This window comes from Gossypium hirsutum, chromosome D06 (assembly GCF_007990345.1).
Source record: "Gossypium hirsutum isolate 1008001.06 chromosome D06, Gossypium_hirsutum_v2.1, whole genome shotgun sequence".
NCBI classification, from domain to species: domain Eukaryota; kingdom Viridiplantae; phylum Streptophyta; class Magnoliopsida; order Malvales; family Malvaceae; genus Gossypium; species Gossypium hirsutum.
This window is the reverse complement of record NC_053442.1, coordinates 15,560,524-15,568,205: the sequence shown is the minus strand read 5'-3', so window position 1 is coordinate 15,568,205 and position 7,682 is coordinate 15,560,524. Positions and strand designations below refer to the sequence as shown.

General features: G+C 32.1%; 1 non-coding gene across 1 annotated transcript; it reads right to left on the bottom strand.

Moving 5' to 3' along the window:
* Positions 1–5,141: 5,141 nt before the first annotated feature.
* On the bottom strand, positions 5,142–5,247 carry LOC121218784 (small nucleolar RNA R71). The gene has a single exon (XR_005915261.1). It is a non-coding gene; the product is annotated as a small nucleolar RNA R71 (small nucleolar RNA).
* Positions 5,248–7,682: the final 2,435 nt, after the last annotated feature.

The following is a 7,682-nucleotide window of genomic DNA, read 5'->3' as shown; positions in this document are numbered from 1 at the left end:
AATTGATTTTATTTATAAGCTATACAAAACAGATATGAACATCAACATGAAGATTGAAGCTTTTGCATAGTGGTGGAGTTCTCTTCTTAACATTCAACCTATGATAGGCTTGCAAGTTTGTCTTAATGAACAGAATTTTGGGTTTTGTTGATTAATGCTCGTTTATGATTTTGTAATTTTATCTAAATGATTAAAAACTATATAAAAGAATTTCTATTTCTGAAAAAAAGGGGACATAGTAAGCCACAACAAAAGAAAAGGTACTTGGATATATGATATTTGGTAAAGCAAAGCGGGCAAAGGGTTTGCGGGAATCAAGTTATTTAGGTGAGTTCTTAACAGAATTAATAGCCTAATAGAAGTTCAAGATGTGTTAAAGCTCCCCTTCTATTGTTATTTCTATTACTACATACTTTTGCTTCCTAAAGGGCTCCTATGAAACAAAAAGCAAATTGTATACCATGAAATCGTATTCAATTTTAAATGCAAACGCAGAATATTGTTCAATTCATACTATTTCAATTTTTTAAAAGAAAAACTTTAAATTCAAATCACAAAAATATCTAGTGGTAAAAGCCATAACCAAACAATACCTTAATAAAATTGTGTTTCTATGCACTAATTATGTCTTATTATACATATTAGAGGACAAGAAAAAAAATTTGAAAACATAAATTTAAATATGAAAGAAAAACACACATTGAGTATTATTTTAATTTTCAGATTTTAATTTCCAACTATACAATTATAAATCATAAAAAAAATAAAACAAACAAATAAATAAAGAATTAGCAGAAAAAGCGGTTGAATTCAAATTTGACAGCTCAAACCCCTTTCAGATCTATAAAATAAAAGAAAATATTCAAAAAAAAAGAAAAAGAAAAAAGGAGCTTACCATGAAATTTCATAATAGGAATGCAAAGAATGAGAGGATGATGAGAAAAAAAACACTAGGTTTCGAGGAGAGCGCGCTTAAATGAGATTCATGTTGAGCTCTAAATCAATAGAGATCAGCAACTCGATTTTTATTAAATAAATAGACATCAACAAAATTTAATATTTGTTTATTAAATGAACCAAACACGAGTAAAAACATGTTCAATTCATTTATGCTTGTGAATATATTTATTTATGTTGGATTAAAATTTTTTTAATAAATCATTTAAAACTCATTTATTATATAATTATTATATATTGATAAAATTATTATTGTTGGTGTGCTTATTTTATTTATATTGTAATTATTAATACTTATATTTGATTATTATAAACCAAAAAATAATATATTTGATTCGGAGCGATTGGATAAGAGGAGTCGAGAATCGCAGAAGTCTGATAGGAGTACACGATGTGAGTTCAGTCAAGTCAGTCTTATCCATGGAGTACGACAGTGGTTACTTTGGGGTTTCCATCTATTTGGCCGATGTGCAAGTATTGTGGATGTAAACATTCGGGAGAGTGTTGGAAGATAACTGGAGTTTGTTTTCGGTGTGGTTCGAAGGATCACTTGTTGAAGGATTGTTTGAAGATGAATAATATGTCCTAGACACAGAGTCCCACACTTGCTAGAGGTTGAGGCAAAAATGGTAACGTCAGATGGGCTGGGCAGAGGACAATTGCGCACAATGTAGTTGTTCCAAACAAATTTGGAGGACCAACTTAGGTCTATGCAGTTAAAGAATCACAGGACCGAGATATGACCAATGTGATTGCAGGTAATTTCGAGGACGAAATTCCTTTTAAAGGGGAGAGTTTTACACCCCAAAAACTGGGTTAGTAGAATTAGGTCAGAAAATCGGGGATTAGTGAACTAGGAACTATAATTAAGTTAGAAAATTAAATAATTAGGGATAATTAAAATTAAATATTAAAATAATTAGAATTAAAATTTTAGGTTAAGAAATTGAAATTAAGTGTCTGGGAATTAATTTGGTTAAAACGAATTTTAAAAATGAGATTGGATTTAAAAATAATTTAGAAAATAATTTTTAATTGAAAATAATGACCTATTTAAAAAAAAGGAAGAAACTAGAGGGGGTTAAATGAGCAATGATCCAATTTTTAAAAATTGGTTGCCTACTTAACAACCCCCACTATCCCTTCCTTCTCATTTTCTCCATTCATTCAAAATTTTCCTAAACACCAAAGTAGAGCTTTTCTCCCGAAATTGATTCATCCTTTTTGAATCTTAAGCTTACTAAACACAAATTCCTCTTCCAATTTCGTAGAATAATCAAGTTTTCATTTTCAAATTCTCTATTGTTCTTCACACATCCTAGTTCAAATTTGATCTTAAACTCGTCATTTTCCTCAAAGTGAGATTCTGACTTTTTATGATAAAACTAAGTAATATGTTATTTCAATTCGAAATTTAAATGATTTAATCAAGATTTCAATAGATCAAGTGATTTTAAGTTGATTTTTAGCTTGAAAATGGTGGATTCCGTTTTACTTAGTTGAGCTTTGATTTTAAAGTGATTTCTAAATCATTTTTAAAAGGTTTTTAACCTTGATTTAAGAAATCCTTTGTAAGTTAAACAAATTGAACGTTTTCACTTTCTTAATGTTCAAATAAGCTTGATTTTTTCGAAAAAATTAGATTCATGTAATTAGATAAAATTGATGGTTTAGATTTGTAATTAGGTGATATTTAGGAGGTATAAAGTTGAAATTTAAGCTTAGAAACGAGATTTGAGTAGTTAAACATCTATTTCGGCAAAACTCGCTAAGTTTTCGACATAAAAGTTAGTAGGTTTTGATCTATGATTTTGGTGGGATTTAAATGTGTTTGATGTTGTTTATAATGCCTTTGTATTATGTTTAATGTATATGTGAAGTGTCAACTCAATTAGGAGCCTCCACAAGCAAGGATAAAGGCAAGCAAAAACTTACTTGAGCTTTGTTGTGTAAGCAAGTTGCTAAGGTGAGTGGTCTTATGTGCTATATTTGATGTGCAAATTAGTGAGTTAAAAGGGCTTAGTTGGTCAAATCATTTAATCTAAGTCCTAAGAGTAAGTGTTCTTACTTGAACTTTGTTATTTTTATAAGTAAGCTTAGATGTGTTGTGATATGTTTATGTGTGTGATGTGAATATATGTGCTGATTATATGACTGAATACGCCTTGTGAATAGTTGGTTTTATGCACACATATTTGATATGAAAGTGTATATGTGATAAGCTATAAAAGTAACGTATTTAATCCCATTCTTAATGCATTTTGTGGATGATTAATTATGTAAATTAGTGAATTCGATGCTCATAATCCCTTAAATTAATGTTTCTATACTTAGGAGAGCATTTGGGAGTGAAAGGAGCGAAAAACGAGCAAAAATTAGACGAATAGAGCTGCTTCCAGGATCCACATGGCCTAGGTACTTCCACACAAGCTGGCCACACGCCCATGTGCCAGCTCGTGTCGATATCGTACCTCATTTCCCAAACATGCGAAAAATCCCAAATTTTAGGCTTTCTGATCATTCTAAAGTCTATAAATATCAACTAGAAGAATATCTAAGGGGCACACAGAGAAGATTGAAGAACTTACTCGAAGAATACCATCGGAGCCAACTCAGAAGCGGATCTCCTTCAAGATTGAAGATCTTCTTTTAACTTCTTTTGAATTTTATTTGAATTTCTTTATGTCTTGTAGTTTTTCTAACTTCAAGATGTTTTTTTTCAGATTATGAACTAAATTCCCTAGATACCTAGGGAAGATGAAACCTATGATGAATCTTATTATTTGATTTTTGATTTACACGATAAATACTTGATTCTTGTTCTCAATTATGTATGTTTATTTCGTATTTTAATATTTTCAGGATATTAATTCATGTTTAATGTGCTTATTTCAGTGGAGCAAAAGTTCCTGTTTAAGACTAGATCTATAATAATTGAGTGGAGTTGCATGCAATCCTAGAAATAGAACGACATAAATATACCATATTAGAGTCAAATCTAATAAGGGAATCCATAGATCGAGTTAATGCAACAATAGGGGTTTTAATTAGAAAGAGATTTCAATTAGTCAACCTAGAGTTAGTTGTTCTTACTCTCGAAAGAGATATTAACATAATTTAGGGATTTCTACGGATCAAGACACAAGTGAATAAATTGTTTAATTCAGATTCAGAATAATAGGTGAAGTGTAGGTGGATTCTTTCCTGGGTATTGCCTTTCTCATTGGTTGTCTTCAGTTATTTTTCCCAATTCATTCTCTGTTGCGTTCGTAGGTAAATTAGATTAGTTAAATTAGATTAAAAACAATCACTTCAATTTTTTGGTTAAATAATAGAAAAATGGTAATTACTAGTACTTTTAGTCCTTATGGATATGATATTCTCTACTCACCATAGCTATACTATTGTTCAACAGGTGCACTTGTCTTTGTTGTAATTATAGTTAGTTTAGTGACCATCAAGCTTTTGGCACCGTTGTCGGGGACTAAAATATTAGGAACACTTTATTTTTATTAATTTAGCCATTTATTTTTATTTCATTTTATTTTTGTTTTTAGTTTAATTTTTGTTTTCTAATTTTTCTTTTATTTGCTTCTGGTAGGTTTCTTTAGTTTATGACTAGAAGAAACCCGTCGGGACCATTACTATTTGATAGTGAGATTGAACGTACAGCTCGTAGAAATTGTAGAGCAGTAAGGCAAAGTCGACAGAATATAGTAGACGAGCAAGAGGATGTTGTTATTGTTATTGAGGAGATGGGTGATAATCGGAATAATTAGCTACCTCCTATAGTTGCTGCGAATCCGGATCCTGCCCTTTGTACTATGTACGATTATGCCAAGCCCACTCTAACTGGGGCTGAATCGAGTATTGTGAAACCCACCATTGCTGCGAATAATTTCAAACTGAAGCCGAACACTAATCAGATGGTACAATAGTTTGTTTAGTTCGATGGTTTACAAGACGAAGATCCAAATACTCATTTGGCTAACTTTCAAGAAGTTTGAGATACTTTCAAGATTAATGGCATTTCTGACGATGCCATTCACTTACGGTTGTTTCCCTCTTTGTTGAAGAACAAAGCTAAACAATGGTTGAATTCTTTACCACGAGGTTTTATCACTACATGGGATCAAATAACCGAGAAATTCCTACTGAAGTACTTTCCACCAGCTAAGATAGTAAAGTTGAGGAATGATATCTCCTCTTTCATTCAAATTGATTTAGAAACCCTATATGATGCATGGGAGAGGTATAAGGATTTATCGAGAAGGTGCCCTCACATGGGTTACCTCTATGGCTACATGTTCAAACCTTCTACAACGGTTTGAATCTCTGAACTAGGCAATTGATCGATGCAGCAGCCGGTGGTACTTTCAACAATAAAACACCTGAAGTGGCTTATTAGTTTATGGAGGAAATGTCACTGAATAATTATCAGTGGCAAGTCATGAGAACAAAGCCGATGAAAGCAGTCGGTCTTTTCAACTTAGATGCGATCACCATGTTATCGAATCAAGTAAAACTTTTAAATAAGAAAATTGATGGTTTATGTGGTTCTACACAGGTACATCCAGTGATGTAGTGCAATACGAATGGAGGAGGGATGAATAATCCAGAATGTTTACCCTACGGTCCTAGCACAGAGAACAAACAAATCAACTATATGGGTACTAATTCTAGACCTCAGAATAATCCTTACAGTAACACTTATAATGCATGTTGCAAGAACCATCCCAATTTCTCTTGAGGTGGTCAAGGAAATCAGAGAGCACAACCTCCTCCAAGCTTTCAACAACCTTACCAACAAGAGAAAACGTTGAACCTTGAGGAGATGCTGATGAAGTTTATCTCGGTGTTAGAAACCTGCTTCCAAAGCACTGAAGCAACACTTAAAAATCAACAAGCATCAATTCAAGGACTCGAGAATCAAATCAGTCAACTTGCTAAACTAATTTCAAAATGACCACAAGGTAGCTTGTCTAGCAACACCGAAACTAACCCAAGAGAGCAGCTTCATGCAATTACTGTTAGAGATGAAGAAGGGTTAGTTGAATATGAATCAGAACAGAGACAAGAAATTGTGGTAAGTAACAGTAAGGTTGAGGTAAGCCAGAATGAACAAAAACCGGCAGTAAAGAATATAAACCTTGTGTGTCATATCCTAATGCGACAAAGAAAGACCACACAAACTAACAATTTGGTAAATTTCTTAAACTTTTAACTTACCATTTATTAAAGCCCTTTCACAGATGCCTAATTATGTTAAATTTTTAAAGGAGCTTTAGACAAACAAAAGGAAGTTAGATTATTCGTCGCATGTGGAGCTAAATGCAGTATGCTCAGCCATTTTGTAAAATAAACTACCCAACAAATTGGAAGATCTAGGGAGTTTTACTATTTCTTGTTTAATTGGTAGTTTAAATGTTAACAATGCTTTGATTGATTTAGGGGCTAGCATTAATGTCATGCTATAACACCCCTAACCCGTATCCGTCACTGGAACAGGGTTATGGAGCATTACCGGACCTATCGGACAATTTACAATTAATATGGAAACCAAAACATTTTCACATTCAAACCTATTTAAAACATGCCTTTCATAATTAAATAATCATCATATACCAAATAACTAAATGGTCATCTTGAACCATCACCAAAACTTTTATCAAAAAGACTCAAGCCTATACATGTCATATAACCAATATCACAAAGTTTATAAATACCAAACCATAGCTGGATAGTGTGATGAGATCTCCAACGACTTCCAACCCAAGCAAGCCTCCGAAACTCTATAAACATAGGAAAGAAAACAAAGTAAGCTATAAACCTTAGTAAGCTCGTATGGAAATAAACTCATGTTATTAAATAACCGCATTTAAAACAATTATTCAAAATATGATATAATTCATATGATTGCACCATTCTATTTCAAATTCATGCACATAGTTAATCCAGATTTTCATGAGTTTATTCATTCAAAACACGTATAGTTTGAATACTTCTTATCAATTCATTCACATTTTCATATGCTTAAGCAACTATATATACTTTATTCAATTCAATATTCATCACCTTTTCTTTAGCCAAGTGAATTATCATCAAATAACGATATTTCACACACTATGTGCCATATGTATATTTAATTAAAACAACTATAACTCATATCTCACATATCATCTATACAATTCACATAGATCATATTCCAATTCATTCTCAATCATATAATCAACAATAGTATAATGCCCGTTGAACCTAATGAAACATTGAAGGATACTCGGGTGATACACATTATGTGCATTAATCGGTAATCCATTAATTCATTATCATTTCTGCTCTTTCGAGCAATGATCGGTAAGCTAATTCCGAGCTGAAGAACGAGAAGCTCTATCAAGCTGAAACAGTAAGCTCATAAGAGCTGATATATCGGTAATCTTATACGAACTGTGGTGAGTCCGTAAAAAATGTAGGAGCTCGACCAAAACGGTAACCCTAGTGACATGTCACTTGTATCCTACGATTTTCTATAGCTCAAACGAGGCTCGGTATTACTCAATAAATTTCAAATTAAGCAATTCAATATCGTTTATTTCAACCATTCAATTCACATATATATACATATTCATTTCATACAATTGCAATTAAATGAAAGCTCGATTCTAATTATAGGAACTTACCATATTGCATAATTTAAGTAATTAAATCAATATGTCCAACTCGAATAT